At 44.4% G+C, this 20,011-nt stretch overlaps 1 long non-coding RNA gene across 1 annotated transcript in view; it reads right to left on the bottom strand.

The window, feature by feature from the left end:
• Nucleotides 1–1,452: 1,452 nt before the first annotated feature.
• The window catches only part of LOC309558097, a 540,747-nt gene continuing 522,188 nt past the window's right edge, over nucleotides 1,453–20,011 (bottom strand). Inside the window, exon 3 of the long non-coding RNA XR_014225404.1 lies at nucleotides 1,453–1,466. This is a non-coding gene — a long non-coding RNA (uncharacterized lncRNA). The remainder of the gene's footprint in view (nucleotides 1,467–20,011) is intronic.

The following is a 20,011-nucleotide window of genomic DNA, read 5'->3' as shown; positions in this document are numbered from 1 at the left end:
CCTAGAGGGTGCTTTCCAACTGTGTGGGGGATGGGCTTGCTGCATGAACACAGAGACCTGTGTTCCTAAATAGGAGGAGTCCTGTGTTCATTACTGACAGAATAGCGGTCGGCCGTGTTTACAACGGCACACCGCTGTTCTTTCTCTACGGGGAGCGATCGCACGTGTACGGCGGCAATCGCGGCCGTTGGACCCGCTGATTAGCTCCCCTTTGGTGAATGGGTGCGTGCGCGCGTTTCCGCGAAGCGACGTGCAGTTACGTCGTTTCGCGGACAGAGCCGACCTGCCGTCATAAAACTGCAGCGACTGGTCGGCAAGCGGTTAAAAGCACTCTGAATGGCAATCAAAGCGCCTGTCACTAAAAAAAAAATGGTCACCTTACAGTCCTGTTCACACGTATTTTCTTTGCTTACCTTTAAGAATTATACCCCATGTCGCTTTCTTGGGGCTTCAAAGCGTCTCCAAAGCCTCTATAGAAGTCTATCACACCACTCGCTAACAGCACCTGAGGTTTTTTAGGGGCTTTCATTCAGCTTTAGCTTTGCTTTGTTTTGCAGGTATGAGATATCCCAGGATGCACTGGGAAACCAACAAGCGAACCGGAAAGACATCATATACACATGTGCAGAATGAAAAAATCTGTTTCATTTCAATTCAGTATTTACATAAAATTCTTTAGTTAAATTAATTTATTTGTTTCATTATTTTCGGAATTCGTTTTGTTTATTCGAATTCAAATCGATTCAAATTTTTTTCAAAATTTGGTTGAACTCGGAAAATGTGAATTGATTTGAATTCCATTTAAATTGCATTTGGATTAGAATTAAATTCTATTCAAATCAAATTTATTCTATTCGATTATTCGAATTTTGGAAGATGGTTATATTCTTTCTATTTCATTCTATTCTATTGTTTTATTTTCTATTCTATTCTTTTTCTTTTCTATTATATTATATTCTTATCTATTCGATTCCAAATTTGAATTTCACAAAAAAGTTATATAATTATATTCTTTCTATTATTTTCTTTTGTTTATTTTATTCTATTCTATTTTTTCTATTCTATTTTTTTTATTTTCTATTCTATTCTGTTTGAATGTATTCTATTCAAAATTAAATTTTCCAAAGATGATTATATTCTTTCTATTCTATTCAATTATATTATACTCTATTCAAATTTGAATTAATTCTTTTTGAGTTTTGGGAAATGGTGATTTTCTTTCTATCCTATTCTACTCTTTTTTGAATTATATTCTATTCTTTTTATTAAATCTATTCTATTCACATTTGAATTCATTCTAATCAAAATTAAAATTTCAGAAGAAGGTTATATTCTATTTTATTATATTCTATTCTTTTTTCTATTCTATTCTATTCTTTTTTTTCCTATTCTATTAAGTTCTATTGTATTAAAATTCAAATGTATTCTATTTGAAATTCAAATTTCAGTAGAAATTTATATTCTTTCTATTAAATTCTATTTTTATTCTATTCTATTATATTCTATTCTATTCCTTCATTTTCTATTCTATTATATTTTGCTATTATATTCTATTCTGTTCTGTTTTACTATATTATATTATATTCTTTTTTTTTTTTTACTATTCTATTCTTTTATTTTCTATTCCTTTTTTTTCTATTCCATTTTATCCTCTTCAGAAATTCGAATATAATTTGATAACAATTTCAAAAATGGTTTAAATTTAAACTTGAAAACTATTAAAATTTTGTCCAAAATTGTGTTTTGTTATTTTGTATTCGTTTAAATTAGTTACTATAGTGATTCGGAAATTCGGATACATCCAAATCCCTGAAAAAATTAAAAATTTGTCTGAATTTCAATTAGATACGAAATGAACCGCACATGACTAACATCATCAGCAGTCGCTTCTGGTCCATCTGTATATATTCTGGGAGTGTCGGGTGCAGACGTCACATCTGGTGTGCAGCGTGGAGCAGCAGGAAGGTGAGCGGGGTCCGGACTGGAGTGGAGCAACCAGCAGATGGCACACGTGGTGAGCAATGCTTTAGCAGAAGGTGAGCAGGGACCAGAGAAAGAGGACTGAGTGTCAGAGGATCAGCAGAGCTGGGTACTGGAGCAGGAGAAACTAGCAATGTCCCACAAGGTGCGCAGTGTGGCAGAAATATAGCGGGAGGTGAGCGGGGACCAGAAAGAGAGGAATATCAGCAAACCAGAGGATCAGCAGCGATAGGGGAAACTACTGAGCAAGGGATCAGCAGAGCTGGGGATACTACTGAGCAGGGGATCTGCTGATCAAGAGTTCTTCATTGGAAGACCCACCTCTAATATTCTGACTAACACGTTTCGAGACAGCGCCTCTTCCTCAAAGCCAACTCACCACCATCCATTCATACATACACTATATTGTCAAAAGTATTGGGACGCCTGCCTTTACACGCACATGAACTTTAATGGCATCCCAGTCTTAGTCCGTAGGGTTCAATATTGAGTTGGCCCACCCTTTGCAGCTATAACAGCTTCAACTTTTCTGGGAAGGCTGTCCACAAGGTATAGGAGGGTGTCTATGGGAATGTTTGACCATTCTTCCAGAAGCGCATTTGTAAGGTCAGTCACTGATGTTGGACGAGAAGGCCTGGCTCGCAGTCCCCGCTCTAATTCATTCCAAAGATATTCTATCAGGTTGAGGTCTGGACTCAGGGCTGGACTCAGGTTTGGACTCGGGTTCTATCGGGTTGAGGTCAGGACTCTGTGCAGGCCAGTCAAGTTCCTCCACCCCAAACTCCCTCATCCATGTCTTTATAGACCTTGCTTTGTGCACTGGTCCAAATCATTTGGTGGAGGGGGGATTATGGTGTGGGGTTGTATTTCGGGGGGTTGACCCCTTAGTGGTGTCAGCATACCAAGACATTTTGGAAAATTTCATGCTCCCAACTTTATGGGAACAGTTTGGGGACGGCCCCTTCCTGTTCCAACATGGCTGCGCACCAGTGCCATTACTAGTATAGTGTCTGTCTAGACAGTAGCCTGGTCACGGTCAGAACTATACTAGTGTCCCCAATAGTACAGTGTCTCTACACAATTTTTGGGATTTTCTTTTTACCAAAGACATGTAGCAGGATACATTTTGGCCTACATTTATAAAGAAATTTGATTTACCGTATTTATCGGCGTATAACACGCACCCAAATATTTGGAGAGAAATTTCAGGAAAAAAGCTTAAATTTAAAATAAACAGCTTTGAACTCAGAACATTTTTTTTTTTTTAAATCAAATGATATCTCACCAGTGCCCATGAATGCAGCCTCACCAGCAGTCCAACAATGCATCCTCACCAGCAGTGTCCATGTATGCAGCCCACCAGCAGTGTCCATATATGCAGCCCACCAGCAGTGTCCATATATTCAGCCCACCAGCAGTGTCCATAATGCAGCCCACCAGCAGTGTCCATGTATGCAGCCCACCAGCAGTGTCCATAATGCAGCCCACCAGCAGTGTCCATGTATGCAGCCCACCAGCAGTGTCCATAATGCAGCCCACCAGCAGTGTCCATATATGCAGCCCACCAGCAGTGTCCATGTATGCAGCCCACCAGCAGTGTCCATAATGCAGCCCACCAGCAGTGTCCATATATGCAGCCCACCAGCAGTGTCCATGTATGCAGCCCACCAGCAGTGTCCATAATGCAGCCCACCAGCAGTGTCCATGTATGCAGCCCACCAGCAGTGTCCATAATGCAGCCCAACAGCAGTCTCCATATATTCAGCCCACCAGCAGTGTCCATAATGCAGCCCACCAGCAGTGTCCATATATGCAGCCCACCAGCAGTGTCCATGTATGCAGCCCACCAGCAGTGTCAATGCAGCCTCGCAAGCGCCATTGGAACTGACCATATTTGAAAAGGCCGGGAAGGAGCGCCGAGAGCAGAAGGGGCGGGCCGGGCCGAGGAGAAGGAAGGACTAGCTGTCATAAGAGCAGAAGGGGGCGGGCCGTGCCGAGGAGCAGGAAGAACGAGCGAGCGCAGTCATCGGAAGTCCCGCCTCCTCTGCCGAGACGTGTGACGTCTGTCATAGACGGGACTTCCGATGACTGCGCTCGCTCGCTCTTATGACAGCTCGTCCTTCCTTCTCCTCGGCCCGGCCCGCCCCTTCTGCTCTCGGCAATGCTTCCTGGCCATTTTTTTTTTAAGATCGGCGTATAACACGCACTGCTGCTTTTTCCTCCAATTTTAGAGGAAAAAGTGCGTGTTATACGCCGATAAATACGGTAATTGGATATGATTTATAACAGAAAGTAGAAAAATATTGTTTTTTTTTTTGTTTTGTTTTATTATTTTTTGCCATTTTTTCATTTAACCACTTGCCTCCCGGGCACTTATACCATCTTCCTGCCCAGGCCAATTTTCATCTTTTAGCGCTGTCACACTTTGAATGACAATTGCACGATCATGCAACACTGTACCCATATGAATTTTTTATAATTTTTATCCCATAAATAGAGCTTTCTTTTGGTGGTATTTGGTCACTGCTGGGTATTTTATTTTTTGCTAAACAAACAGAAAAAGACAGAACATTTTGGAAAAAAAAAAACCTTTTTCTTAGTTTCTGTTATAAAATTTTGCAAATAAGTAATTTTTCTCCCCCACTGATAGGCTGCGCTGATGAGGAGAAACTGATGAGGATGCACTAATATGTGACACTGATAGGCATAGATAGGTGGCACGGATAGGCGGCACTGATAGGAGGCACTGATTGGCAGTGCTGATGGGCTGCACTGATGGGCAGCATTGATGGCACTGATTGCCACTAATGGGGCTGCCCTAAAAATCAGGGAACTGATGATCAGTGCTCTGATTATCTGTTGCGCATGTCCCCTGTCAGGATTGCTGGTTACCGCCTCTCCTCTCCGAACGCTGTGAAAGCGCATAAGGAAAGTACTGCCGATAAACGGCAATTCATGTTTACACTGTGATCAGCTGTAACAACAGATGGGCAAATAATGCGGCGCTGCTATATTGATTAAAGTGACAGAGTGCAACATGCAAAATACATATGAATCTGTGTGATAAACTAAAATCAAAAAGTGACAAAGTACAATGGTAAAAGTGCATAAAAGTCCAATATTATAAACAATTGGGATTGACAACAACTGTAAATATATAAACAGTGCCTAAAACACATGTGAAAACAGTCTCTGTGCATAAAGGAAGAAACTCCCAAAGTGCAGGAAATTCTTCTTATATAAATGTCTCCACCTTATTCGATATGTGCACCTCCACCCATAGATGAAACAGGAGGGGGCTTACCAGACGTATAGGACCTGATACAGCATATACTTTCCAGGTCACAAAAGCAGAATGATTTTTCCACGATCACGGTGCCAGCAATCCTAAATTGGATCCCATGTATTCAGTATCCACTGGACATCTCTACTGTATTCCCAGCAAGTATATCATCATATAATACCACATAGGTCGAATATATCATCCTCAAGGAAAGAAAAGACTCGATATAGTGTGTACCCGTGTAAAAGTAATTTAATTATAAAAATAGAAGCACTTACATGGATCCAAAGAAAATAGCGCATGTATATAATACATAGAACATTCAAAATCACAGCAACACTTGTAGCAGACCCCATTTTTTTGATTGGGCACAGCTGATCACTTGGTAAAGGGCTACTGTGATTGGCCCTTTACCATGAATTGTAATAGGCTGTGTCCAAACGACACAGGGATCCCAAAGCATGCCGGATGCACACGCCATGGACACCCTCCTAGAACAACAGAGCCACGTTGTAGCCATCTTTCGTCTATAGCACAGTTAGGGAGTGGTTAAATTATAAAAAATATAAAAACCCAGCGATGAGTAAATACTTTACCACCAAAGGAAAGCTCTATTTGTGTGAAAAAAAAATATATAAATTTAATTTGGGCACAGCGTTGCTTGCCTGAACAATTGTCAATTGAAATAGCGTAGTGCTGATTGGGTAAAAATGGCCTGGTCATGAACCTTCCTGAGGTCAAGTGGTTAAAGAAGGCTTCTATCATGTAGTATCACTTTAATTTTATTCTATATCTGTGACAGTTTAACACTTTCTTTCAATGTTGTCAGGGGAGGACTGGGCCAGGGGGGCTATTGCCCCCTGGGCCATTTTGATGCCCCGTAAAAAGGCTGCACTGCTTCTGCCACAGACATGCCTAAAGGTTTCCTGGTGAAGAGAAGTAAAAAGTCCCTGCCACTGACATGCGGGGTTGAAGACAAGGTCAGAGCGCAGGCTACCCCCCCAGCATGGATTGTGTAAATGATGTCTGAGCAGAGGCCGGTTCATTGCCCCACTGGAAACTGTTCTCCCCAGGCCAGCCCCGACTGAGCTGTCCAAGCTCCCCCAAACCACCCCCTGCTGGCCAGGTTGGGAACCCGGATTCAGCCGGTAAGTAGAGAGTATTTGGAGCAAGGCTTCAGCTTGGAATGGGGGTCAGGAGGAGGATGGGAAGAAGGAGAGCTGGAGGTGGGCCGAGTCGCTGCACCATGGGCCTTGGGTTTATACTTGCCCTCTGGGTTGAAAGTTACCAGTCTGCCCCTGAATGTTGCTATGTTGCACTGTACTCATGCAAAGAAACAGGTTCACTTTATTGGCAGCCTCACCAAGCACATACTTATCTTCTATTGGCTGCTGTGATACCAATTTCCATTGTATCATACTCTTTGAAGATGTCTTAGAATACATCTACCATCTCTGTCCTTCTATATACATTTTGTCTTTTGATAACAAAAGCCTGATTGCAGTTCCTCGACTGAAAACTATTTTCTGGATTTGCTTCTTCTTCTCTTTTCCTGCAATTTTCCACATTTGGCAAAACTTCTACACTTAACGGTCCAACAACATTATCAAAAGAAGGAAACGCAACACATCGAAGGCAGAAAGAGATGGATCTTCCCCCGTTAGGCGGAAGGCTTCAATGCATATAGTTAGGAGTTGATGGAGGCGGATAGTGAATGGTTTACGATTTAGTAAAATGACTGCACCTGTTCATCCATCCGTGTGTGCGCGCAGAGGCATCCCGGTGAAACAATAGGGAATAATTTCTCCACTTACCTCGTCGTCTTTCAGCTCCGGAGTCGGAGATCAAATTGAATTCTTTGGTCACACAAAATGATTCTTCAAGTATATGCCCAATGCTCACCGCAGGCAATTTCAACTTCTGATTGACCGCAAGACTTTATCATCCGGGAGTTTAACAAAATATCTCTGTGTCCTCGGAATGGAGAAAGTTTTCATGTGCATGAAATGAATTCCAGCCATGGTAATGCCGGAAAGCCGCTGAATAAATTCTCCACTTCAATTTATACCAATATTGATAGGGAACTGACTGTTAAAGGTTGGTTACTTATTTGTTTTGTGAAAATGAGATAATAATCAAATGTTTCATTGAAAGAAGCATTACAGGTTTGACATTTTTTACATAGTTATATTGTTGGTCCCGTACCTGCAGGATCCTTCAAGAGTGTGGGGTCTCCAAACTTTCTAAACAAAGTACCAGTTTACCGTCCTTCAGGTTTTAGGGGAGTCAGACTATGGTCAGTGGGAGTAGAAAATGCATCGGCATGAGATAGAGCAAAAATATTTCAGGCTTAGCAGTCAGTGGGTGTAAAACAAATTATACTTAGGACCTAGGGTCAGTAGAAGGAAGAAAGGTGCCACATCATTGGCGTCATTGGGAAGCATAGTGACCCATCATTGGTATCAGTGGAAGGAATAGTGCCCCATCATTGGTATCAGTGGAAGGAATAGTGCCCTATCATTGGTGTCAGTGAGAGGAATAGTGCCCCATCACTGGTATCAGAGGGAGGAATAGTGCCCCTTCATTGGTATCAGAGGAAGGGATATTGCTGAATCATTGGTGTCATTTGGAGGCATGGTGCTCCATCATTGGTGTCAGTGGGAGGAATGGTGCCCATGGTTGGTATCACTGGAAGGAATAGTACTGCATCATTGGTGTCATTGGAAGGAATAGTAACCCTTCACTGGTATCAGAGGAAGGAATAGTGCCCCATGATTAGTGTCATTGGTAGGCATGGTGCCCCATCATCGGTGTCAGTGAGAGGAATAGTGCCCCTTCATTGGTATCAGAGGAAGGGATATTGCTGAATCATTGGTGTCATTGGGAGGCATGGTTCCGCATCATTGGTGTCAGTGGGAGGAATAGTGCCCCATCATTGGTGTCAGTGAGAGGAACAGTGCCCCTTCATTGGTATCAGAGGAAGGGATATTGCTGAATCATTGGTGTCATTGGGAGGCATGGTGCCGCATCATTGGTGTCAGTGGGAGGAATAGTGTCCCATCATTAGTGTTAGTGGTAGAAATAGTTCCACATGGTTGGTGTCAGTGGAAGGAATATTGTCCCGTTGTTGGTGTCAGTGGAAGGAATAGTGCCCCATCGAGAGAGGAATATTGTCATCATTGGTTTCAGTGGGAGGAATAATGTGCCATGTTTGGTGTCAATAGAAGGAATAGTGCTCGATCATTGGTATCAGTGGGAGGAATAGTGCCCCATGGTGGGTGTCAATGGAAGGAATAGTGCCCCATCATTGGTGTCTAGTGGACACAATCTACTTCTACGAATATGGGCTCCTGTAATATATACTGTCAACTTCAACAGTTATTGGCTCCTCTAATGGGCGCTATCTACTTCTACGACTATTGGCTTCACTAGTGGACAGTATCTACTTCTACCTTGAACCTATTCAGGATGGACACATTCCCATATATTCTCATGCTCATATTATTCTTTAAAGCGGAGCTCCACCAAAATGGGGAAGTTTTGCTCTAAGCACTCCCCCCCCCCCCCAATATGCCATTGGAACAGGTACATAGTTTTGACAGTTTTGAGTCACTAAACCCTGACCCCAATTCACAGCCCAGGCCTGGCTCTCAGCCAAGCCAATTTGCCTACACTAACAGCCAAACCTATATACAGCTAGCACACCAGCTAGAGAGTGCTACACATGATATTTTGTATATTTACACGTTATTAACTTTAAAACAACCCCTCGCTGGCCTCTGTAGCTGCAGGCACTGTGGAGAAATTCATCCTAAAAGATCACAAGAGCATCACTGCAGTTGTCCAAGTCAGGTCTCTGAGAGGCTGTGGGGTTGATTTACTAAAGGCAAATAGACTATGCACTTCCCAAACTAATGTATCAATGTATAACCTTTGGATAGAGTGAGGAGTGGGTTAAACCCTGTTCAGCTTAATTCTTGCTCAAGTGAGCCATAAAAAGCACCAAACGGTCATCTTAAAAGTCAAAAAGTCCTTTATTAGTATCACAAGTACAACAATAGCACAAAAGGCAGCCAACACATTTCAGGGGGGCAACAATCCCCATTCATCAGAGTTTGGAAATTGTGGCACATGTTATTTATATTACTCTTAGTGCAAGTTTTGGTGATTATCCCTCTATTCATGGCAGCATGATTTGGGCCATCACTGCCTTCTTTGATGCCTCTATTGAACAGAGTAGGAAATGGTTTAAGCCCACTTGAACCCTCAATTTAAACCTTTCTGCAGCCATCAAAGTTATGCCTTCTATACCTCGCTTTCCCAACATCCCCTGTTATTCCAGGCTCCACTATCCCTCCTGTAGGTTCAAGATGGGCATGGTGGGTGTTGTTAGGTAGACTAAAGAGAAAGCATCCCTCTGGTGAAATAGCAATTGCTTCCGGGTTCAGAGCTGTCATTCCCCAGCAGCACTGGCGGTAAATTAGGCTTATCAAGCACAATCTTTGCTTGTTCAGCTTCAGTCGGGTTGGGAGGTGACATTAGGGGTCTAATAGACCCATGATGACTCCATAAAGAGGACCTGTCATATACATTAGGCTATCACATAGGGTTCTGTTAGTCTCCAATGTAATAGCAATAAAGTCAAGTGAACCAAAAAAGTTAACAAAATAATGCAACACATAATAAAAAAAAAAATAAAAAATAATAATAATAATAAAGCTACTGTTTCCCTGATTTCCTTTTCTTTCTTTTCCATTTTACCTTCTCTTTCTCCTTCTCCTCTCCCCGTCTGCTGTCCTCACTCCTCTCCCTCTTTCTCACCTCTCTCCCCTAATTCCTTCTTCCTCTCCACCTCACCTCTCCTCTTCCTCTCCTTTTCATCTCCTCCTTTCCTCTCTCCCTGCTTCTCCCTCTTTCCCCTCCTCTCCTCTCTCCCCTCCTCTCCTCCCTCTCTTCTCTCTCTCCTCTCCTCCCTCCCCTCCTCTCTCTCTCTTCCCTTCTCTCCCCTTCTCTTCTCTTCCCTCTTCTCCTGTTTCCACTCCTCTCTCCCCTTCTCTCCCTCCTTCCCTTTTCTTCTTTCTCTCCTCTTCATCTCCTCCTCTCCTCTCCCTCCTTCTCTCTCTCCTTTCCCTTTCCTCTTCATCTCCTCCTCTCTGCCCTTCTCTCCCTCTTCCCCCTCCTCTCCTCTCTCACCTCCATAAAAAGGAGAGGAAGGGAGTGGGAGAGGGAGAGGAGGGGAGAGTTTTAAGAAAAATTTGAATCTGTACAATAAAACTTTTTTTGTTTATCCAGTTAGTTATATAAATACCGACAGGCCACACTTAGAATACCCAGTTTGGTTCTTTTTTTATTTTTGCAGTGTATATTTGTGTTGGTGACCTCCCAGTATAGATATTTATATGCCTCCCATTGTGTGCTTAGGTCCCCCCACAATCTATTTAATATTATCCCCTCCTCTCCCTCCTTTCCTCTCCCTCTCCTCTTTCTCTCCTCTATCCCCTCCTCTCCCTCTTCACCCTTCCCTTCCCTCTTCTCTTCCTCTCCCCTCTCCCACTCCCTCTCCTCTTCTTCTTCCTCCCCTACTCTCCTCTATCCCCTCCTCTCTCTCTCCTTTCCTCTTCTTTATTTCCTCTCCTACTCTCCTCTATCCCTTACTCTCCCTCTCTTACTCATTTCCTCTCCTCTTCCCTTCCTCCTCCTCTCCCTCTCCTTTCTTCCCACCTCTCCCTCCTTTCCCTCTCTCTTTTCTCTTTCCTCTTTCTTTCCTCCTTTCTCCCCTCCTCCCCTTCTTTCCCTCCTTCTCCTTCTTTCTATCTTCCTCTTCCTCTCCTCTCTTCCTTCCTCTCCCTTTTCTCTCTCCCCCATCCTCTCCCGCTCTCCCTGCTCTTCCTCAACCCCTCTCTTCTCTCCCCTCCTCTCCCGCTTCCACTCCTCTCTCCTCCTATCCCTCCTTTACCTCTGCCTTTCCACTCCTCTTCATCTACTCCTCTCCTCTCTCCCCTACTCTCCCTCTTCCCCCTCATAGCCTCTCAACCCTCTGTAAAAACTAAAAACCAGTTAGTTATATAAATACTGATAGGCCACCTGTATTTTTATTATTTTATTCAGTGTTTATTTGGGTTGGTGACCTCCCGGTACCGATATTTATATGACTCCCATACTGTGCTTAGCCCCCCCCCCAAGATCTTTTTAATATTACCCCATCCTCTCCCTCCTTTCCCTCTCCTCCTTGTTTCTTCCTCTCCTCTTACCTCCATTTTCTCTTCTCTCCTACCCTCTCCCGCCTCCCCTCCTCTCCCTCCCATACCCTCTTCCTTTCCCCTCCTTTTCCTCATCCTCTCCTCCCTCCCCATCCACTTCCTCCTTTCCCTTTCCTCTTCCACTCCTCTTCATCTCCTCATATCTCCCCTCCTCTCACTCTTCGCCCTCCTCTACTCTCCCCTCCTCTTCCTCATTTCCCTCTCTCTATTCTCTTCTCTTCCTCTCCTTATTCCCCCCCCTCTCCTTCTTCTCTCTTCCTCTTCCTCCCTCCCCCTCTCCCTCTCCTCTACACCCTCTTCTCCTCTTTCTTCTCTTCCCCTCTCTCCCTCCTCTCCCTCTTCCTCTCCCCTCCTCATCCTCTCCTCCTTTCCCCCGCTCTTCTTTCACTTCCACTCCTCTCTCCCCTTCTTTTCCTCCTTTCTCGTTCCTCTTCCTCTCCTCTCTCTCTTTCCCTCTTCCCCTCTCCCTCTTGCCCCTCCTCTCCTCTCTTCCCTCTATAAAAAGAGAGTGAGAGAGGGAGAGGAGAGTTTTTAAGAATATTTTGATCTTTGTACAGTAAAATTTGTAAAAGGTTTTTTGTGTATCCAATTAGTTAAATAAATACCGGCAGGCCACCCTTAGAGCACCCAGATATTTCTATGACTCCCATTGTGTCCTTAGCCCCCCCCCCATTTATTATTATCCCCTCCTCTCCCTCCTTTCACTCTCCACCTTGTCTCTTCTTCTCCTCTTTCCTCCTCTCCCTTCTTTCCCTCTCTCTCTTACTCTCCTCCCCCCCTTCTCTTCCTTTTCTCTCTCCCCCATCCTCTCTCTCCATTCCCTCTCCCCCTCCTCTTCCTCATCCCCTCTCCTCTCTCCCCTCCTCTCCTGCTTCTACTCCTCTTTCCCCTCCTCTCCCTCCTTTCCCTTTGCCTTTCCCTTTCCTCTTCCTCTCCTCTTCATCTGATCCTCTCTCTCCTCCTCTCCCTCTTCCCCCTCATCTGTTCTCTCCCCTCGGTAAAAAGGAGAGGAAGGGAGTGGGAGAGGAGGGGAGAGATTAATAAGAATATTTGATCTTTGTGTACAATTAAAACGTATGACTTTTTAAAAAAGATTTTTTGTGTATCCAGTTAGTTATATACATACCGACAGGCCACCATTCCTCTCCTTTCTCCCCTCCCCTCCTCCCTTCCCTCTTCTCTTCCTCTCCACTCTCCTACTCTCTCTTCTCTTCTTCACCCTCTCCTACTCTCCTCTATCCCCTCCTCTCCTCCTCCTCCTCCTCTCCCTCACCTCTCTCCACACCTCTCCCTTCTTTCCCTCTCGCTTCCCTCTTCCTTTCCTCTTTCTCTCATCCTCTCTCCCCTCCTCCCCCTCTCTCCCTCCTTCTCCCCTCTTCCCTTCTTTCTCTCTTCCTCTTACTCTCCTCTCTTCCCTCCTCTCCCTTTTCTCTCTCCCTCCATACTCTCCCTCTCCTCTCCCCCCTCCTCTGCTGCTTCCACTCCTCTCTCTCCTCCTCTCCCTCCTTTACCTTTGCCTTTCCTCTTCCTCTCCTCTTTATCTACTCCTCTCCTCTCTCTCTCTCCTCCTCTCTCTCTTCCTCCTCATATACACTCTCCCCTCCGTAAAAAAGAAAGGAAGGGTGAGGAGGGGAGAGTTTTTAAAAATATTTTAATCTGCGTACAATAAAACGTATTCGATTTTTTGTGTGTCCAGTTAGTTATATGAATACCGACATGCAGAAACAATCCAAAAGTTCTACTTCTACGAATATGGGCTCCTGTAATATATACTGTCAACTTCAACAGTTATTGGCTCCTCTAATGGGCGCTATCTACTTCTACGACTATTGGCTTCACTAGTGGACAGTATCTACTTCTACCTTGAACCTATTCAGGATGGACACATTCCCATATATTCTCATGCTCATATTATTCTTTAAAGCGGAGCTCCACCAAAATGGGGAAGTTTTGCTCTAAGCACCCCCCCCCCCCACCAATATGCCATTGGAACAGGTACATAGTTTTGACAGTTTTGAGTCACTAAACCCTGACCCCAATTCACAGCCCAGGCCTGGCTCTCAGCCAAGCCAATTTGCCTACACTAACAGCCAAACCTATATACACCTAGCACACCAGCTAGAGAGTGCTACACATGATATTTTGTATATTTACATGTTATTAACTTTAAAACAACCCCTCACTGGCCTCTGTAGCTGCAGGCACTGTGGAGAAATTCATCCTAAAAGATCACAAGAGCATCACTGCAGTTGTCCAAGTCAGGTCTCTGAGAGGCTGTGGGGTTGATTTACTAAAGGCAAATAGACTATGCACTTCCCAAACTAATGTATCAATGTATAACCTTTGGATAGAGTGAGGAGTGGGTTAAACCCTGTTCAGCTTAATTCTTGCTCAAGTGAGCCATAAAAAGCACCAACTGGTCATCTTAAAAGTCAAAAAGTCCTTTATTAGTATCACAAGTACAACAAGAGCACAAAAGGCAGCCAACACATTTCAGGGGTGCAACAATCCCCATTCATCAGAGTTTGGAAATTGTGTCACATGTTATTTATATTACTCAAAGTGCAAGTTGCTAAATTGTGGCACATGTTATTTATATTACTCAAAAGTTCCAGCGCTAACCTCCGTGCAAATATAAATACCGACAGGCCACCCTTAGAACACCCAGTTTGGTTCCTTTTATTCTTTTTTTCAGTTTATATTTGGGTTTGTCACCTCCAGGTATAGATATTTATATGACTCCCATTGTGTGCTAAGCCCCCCCCCCCCACTATCTATTTAATATTATCCATTCCTCTCCCTCCCTTCCCTTTCCCTCACCTCCTTCTTCTTCTCCTCTTTCCTCTCCTCTCCTTGTCTCCTATCTCCTCCCTCCCCTCCCCTCGCCTCTCTACTTTCTCCCTCCCTTTCCTCTCCTCTATCCCCTCTTCTCCCTCTTCACCCCACTGTCCTCTCTCCTCTCCCCTCCCTCCTCACCCTACTCTCCTCTCTCCCCTTTTCCCCCTCCTTTCCCTCTCTCTTTCCTCATTCTCTCCTCCTCTCCTCTCTTCCCTCCTCTCCCTCCTTTTCCTCTCCTCCCTCCTCTCCCTCTTCCTCTCCTTCCCCCCTCTTCCCCCACCTCCCCTCCTCTTCCTTTTCTCCCTACCCCCTCATCTCCCTCCTTTCCTTATCCCTCTCCCTTTCCTCCTCTCCTCTCTCCCACTCCCTCTCCTCTTCCTGATCCCCTCCTACTCTCCCTCTCCCCTCCTCTCCCACATCCTTTCTCTTTCCTTTCTCCTCCTCTTCCCCCCCCCCCTCTTCCCCCACTTCCCCTCCTCTTCCTTTTCTCCCTACCCCCCTCCTCTCCCTCCTTTCCTTATCCCTCTCCCTTTCCTCCTCTCCTCTCTCCCACTCCCTCTCCTCTTCCTTAACCTCTCCTACTCTCCCTCTCCCACATCCTTTCTCTTCTCTTCCTCCTACTTTCCTCCTCCTCTTCTCATCTCCTTGGTCCCTTTCTCTTTTCTCTATTGCACCCTGTAACCGCCATGACATTTTGATCTGAACACCTGCCTTAAACAACACAGACACTCTTCCAATCCATTCTGTGCTTTATTTGTTAAGAAAAAAAAAGAGAGAAAGAGAGATATGTAACCAGCTGATGATGAATACAATGGTGTCCTGGATACCTCTGACATCTAACTCTGATCTTACATGGTGGATCGGAGACCCGGCATCGCTACAGAGCGAGATTAATTATACCATCGAATAGTCAGCACAGACCAATGCCTTCCTGATTGCTTTGCTGTAATTATGGAGGCGGCGGTGTAAAGAGCGGGCCGTGTTCGGGACAATGCTCTAAATACAGACATGATTTGAGGCAAAGCTTTCTTGCGGTATTGCTCTTCACGTATTTGTAAAAGGTTTCATTTAAAGAGTTAAAAATGTGGTTCAGTTTAATTTCAACAGGATAGATACAGGCAGTAATTAGAAGAAAGTGTAAGTGCGGCTTTACAGTTTCAAGTTGGGCTGCGCTGCTTTAAAGGGAATGCGTGCCAAAAAATAAATAACAGGGTCTTTGCTAAGTAGTAGGTGCAGAGTCTGGGGCTGTCGCCCCCTTCTTGGGTAGCATGGGGCTAGTGTAGGGTTGCCACCTTTTCTTCAAGCCAAACCCGAACACTTTAACGGCGTACAGCATTTTTATTTTGTAGTATACACCATAGGATTGTAAAAACTATGGGACACTTTCGGGTGCCTTAAGGAGAGTAGTAATGTGGCGCACGTAGCGGTGAACAGTGGGTGTGGCCGAATTGCATTAACAGTGGGAGGATCTTAAAGAGGCATGGTTAAATTAAACAGAAGTCTCTGGTATTTGGTACATGGTACCCAGTACACAATACCTAGTCTCTAGTACAGAGTTTGTCAACCAGGGTTCCTCCTGAGGTTGCTAGGGGTTCCTTGAGAAATGGGCAATTTCTGCCTCTCAGATAAGTTCCCAATGACACCATTGTTCCTTTTATCTGTAAGGAGGTAATTCTTCCCAATGATGACAAGAGTAAGGAACATTCTTCCCACTGACTGTCACACTAATGTATCATGAGTTGTAGATTTTTAATTTTTAGCAGGGGTTCCCAGAGACCAGAAATTTATTTCAAGGGTTCCTCTGTGTTAAAAAGGTTGAGAAAGGCTGCTCTAGTATACAGTACAAAGTCCCTAGTACAAAGTCCCTAGTACAAAGTCCCTAGTACAAAGTCCCTAGTACAGAGTGCCTAGTACATAGTCCCTAGTACAAAGTCCCTAGTCTCTAATATATAGTACATAGCCCCTAGTCTCTAGTATATAGTACACAGTCCATGGTACATAGTCCATAGTACATAGCCCCTAGTCTTTAGTATTTAGTACACAGTCCCTAGTCTCCAGTATATAGTACACAGTTCCCAGTCTCTAGTATATAGTTCACGGTCCCTAGTACACAGTCCCTAAACTATAGTCCCTAGTATACAGTCTCTAGTATATAGTATACAGTCCCTAAACTCTAGTATATAGTACACAGTCCATAGTACATAGTCCCTAGTACACAGTTTCTAGTCTTTAGTCCTTAATACACAGTCCCTATTCACTAGTAAATAGTACCCAATTCCTAGTCTATAGTCCCTAGTACACATTTCCTAGTCTCTAGTCCCTAGTACACATTTCCTAGTCTCTAGAAGATAGTACATAGTTCCTAGTCTCTTGTTCCTAGGTCCATAGTACATAGTCACTAGTACACAGTCTCTAGTATATAGTAAACAGTCCCTAGACCATAGTACATAGTTCCTAGTACACAGTCCCTAGTCTCTAGTATATGGTACACAGTCCCTAGTTCATAGTCTATAGTATATATTCCCTAGTACACATTCCCTAATTTCTAGTATATAGTACACAGTTTCTAGTCTTTAGTCCTTAATACACAGTCCCTATTCACTAGTAAATCGTACACAATTATAGCTGTATGAGGAACAATGCCCTCTGGTGGTGACCCTTGTTCCTCATACAGCCATAACGTAGAGTCATGTTTACTTTGATAGTAATTTAATAACTTCACCACCAGAGGGCATTGTCCCGGAACATATAAATTGGTCCTTCTCTTTCCCTTTTACATTTGACTTGGAAAAAGGAGCGCGCGCTGGTTTCCCACCACAGTGCGCATGCTCGGAAACGCGTCAGTCCGTCATTACGCCGGAAGATCCTGTGGACAAGCATCGCAGCCACTGTGCGGCCCAAGCCTCCATCTCACTGCGGTTTCACCCTGCTGTCCAAGCCTCCATCTCACTGCTGTGACACCCTCCACTTCCTGCTGGACAGGAAGAGGAAGAGAGGAGATGATTTCAGACCCACCGTGATGACTCCAAGCCCCAGCCTCCACATGGACACCGGAAGGACCCATCTTGTCTGCTTATACTTACTTTGATGTAAGTTTTTATTACTTGTTTGCCATATTAAATCGCAGTCTTAACTCAGAGGCGCCTGTTTTCTCTTTTGTTTCTAGTATATGGTACACAGTCCCTAGTTCATAGTCCATAGTATATAATTCCTAGCAGTGGCCGCTGGTGCTCCATGGGCGGGGGAGCGGCATACGGACCACACCATACCCCCCCCCCCCCAACCACACTAGCTCCAGCCCGCACTGTCCCCCACCAGCTCCAGCCCACACTGTCCCCCCTTCCCGGTCGCCGGCTTACCCACCCTGGGCAGGCAGCGGCGGCGGCTTCCCCCTCCTCCTCCGCTCCTTGGCCAATAGCATGGCTTTTCCTAGCACAGGCATCTAACATCCACCAGCTCCGTGATGGAGGAGTGGAAGAGGACTCCATTGGCAACCTGTGAAGCTCTGGTGAACTCCATGCCCAAGAGGGTTAAGGCAGTGCTGGAAAATAATGGTGGCCACACAAAATATTGACACTTTGGGCCCAATTTGGACATTGTCACTTAGGGGTGTACTCACTTTTGTTGCCAGCGGTTTAGACATTAATGGCTGTGTGTTGAGTTATTTTGAGGGGACAGCAAATTTACACTGTTATACAAGCTGTACACTCACTACTTTACATTGTAGCAAAGTGTCATTTCTTCAGTGTTGTCACATGAAAAGATAGAATAAAATATTTACAAAAATGTGAGGGGTGTACTTACTTTTAGGAGATACTGTAAGTGGCATTGATAGGCAGCATTGATGAGCACTGATAAGTGGCATTGATAGGCAGCACTGATGGGCACTGATAGGCAACACTGATGGGCACTGATAGGCGGCATTGATGAGCACTAAGTGGCACTAATATGCAGCATTGATGAGCACTGATAAGTGGCACTGATGGGCCCTGATAGGCGGCATTGATGAGCACTGATAAGTGGCACTGATAGGCAATACTAAAGAGCACTGATAAGTGGTGCTTATAGACAGCACTGATGGGCACTGATAGGTGGCATTGATGAGCACTGATAAGTGGCACTGGTAGACTAATGGGCACTGATAGGTGGCACTGATGAGCACTGATAAGTGGCATTGATGGGCACTGATAGGTGTCATTGATAAGCACTGATAAGTGGCACTGATAGGAAATACTGATGAGCACTGATGGGTGGCATTGATAGGCAGACTTTATGGGCACTGATAAGAGGCACTGATGGGCACTGATAGGTGGCATTGATGAATACTATGATAACCTACAATGTTTCTAGAAAATAAAGTATAACTTCTCTTTAATGTACTGGAGTTGTCAGCCACCCACTGTAGTGCTCAGCTAGCTCCACCCCCTCCACAGCAGCCAACGTGTTCTCCCTCCCCACTAAATTTTCAGTAGCAAAACTTTTAAAGGGCTATCTTAGCAAAAAAACTGCCTAGGTTGTAAGCAGTTGGGTAAAGTTAAAGATGGGGGGGTGTGAGGTAGATGGCACTGCCTATGTTAATATTCCACTCAGGGTGTGACAAAATGGTGTATAAATATATAAATCCTCATATAATGTTAGTTAGTGCCACATAAATGACATCACATTGAATAGAGTATGCACACGTAAAAAATATATAAAAAAATATATAAAATATACATAAAAGTGCAAATAGTGCAATAAAGTGTCAAGTGGTATTCCAATAAGGTGCTTTCTGGTATCGCAGAGGTTACCAATATATAAATCAATAAATATGCCCAGGTGTCTGTAGTGCAACAAAGTGCTGGGTGCAAAAAGGTGCTTACTGATATTTTAAAGAAATCAATAAATCACCGCAAATAAATATCTACTGTATAAGGCTCCATTCACACTACCGCGACTTATCAGGTGACTTGTCAGCCTGACAAGTCGCGGTCCATTGACTGGTACAGGACCGGTTCTAATAGGAGCGACACAAGTCGCTCCGACTTAGAAAAAGTGTCCTGTACTACTTCGGGGCGACCTCAGAGCGACTTGCATAGACATTCATTATATGAAGTCCGTGCAAGTCGCGCCGAAGTCGCGGTGCGCGGGACTTCTGTGGTCGCCCCCGAAGTCGTGCAGAAGTCGTGCCGCTTCAGTGTGAATGTGGTCTTAATGTTCTGCATATGATACAAGGTGGAAAATTAACTGAAAACAATGATTGTGTAAATAAATAAATCAAAAGATATCTATAATAGGTGGATAAGGTGCAATAACGGATTAGGTGTTAAAGTGACTAGTGCTATACACCCCCACTTGGTCCACTGTCCAGTAGGTGGCCAAAGAAAGGAGGGTGGTAGATATTAATAAATTAATAGGTGACTGGGGTGGTAATAAATACATAAAAGTCCATATGGTGGTATTCGGTGCAGAGTCCAATAATTGAATAGGGTAATTCCTTGAGGTGATCCCAAGTGGATGTGCGGGTGAGGAATCTTGTGCTCCCCTCTCAATTCAGCCCGCACTTACCAGAGCTATGTACCCCTACAGGGGTGAGGAGCGTGTAATTAATACTGAGGTTCACTCCTATACGGCAAGGATCCTGGACCCTGGTACCTATAGCTGTAGTCTT

The sequence above is a fragment of the Pelophylax lessonae genome (genome assembly GCF_965119305.1).
Source record: "Pelophylax lessonae genome assembly, chromosome: 6".
NCBI classification, from domain to species: domain Eukaryota; kingdom Metazoa; phylum Chordata; class Amphibia; order Anura; family Ranidae; genus Pelophylax; species Pelophylax lessonae.
This window is presented reverse-complemented; position numbering and strand designations above follow the sequence as displayed.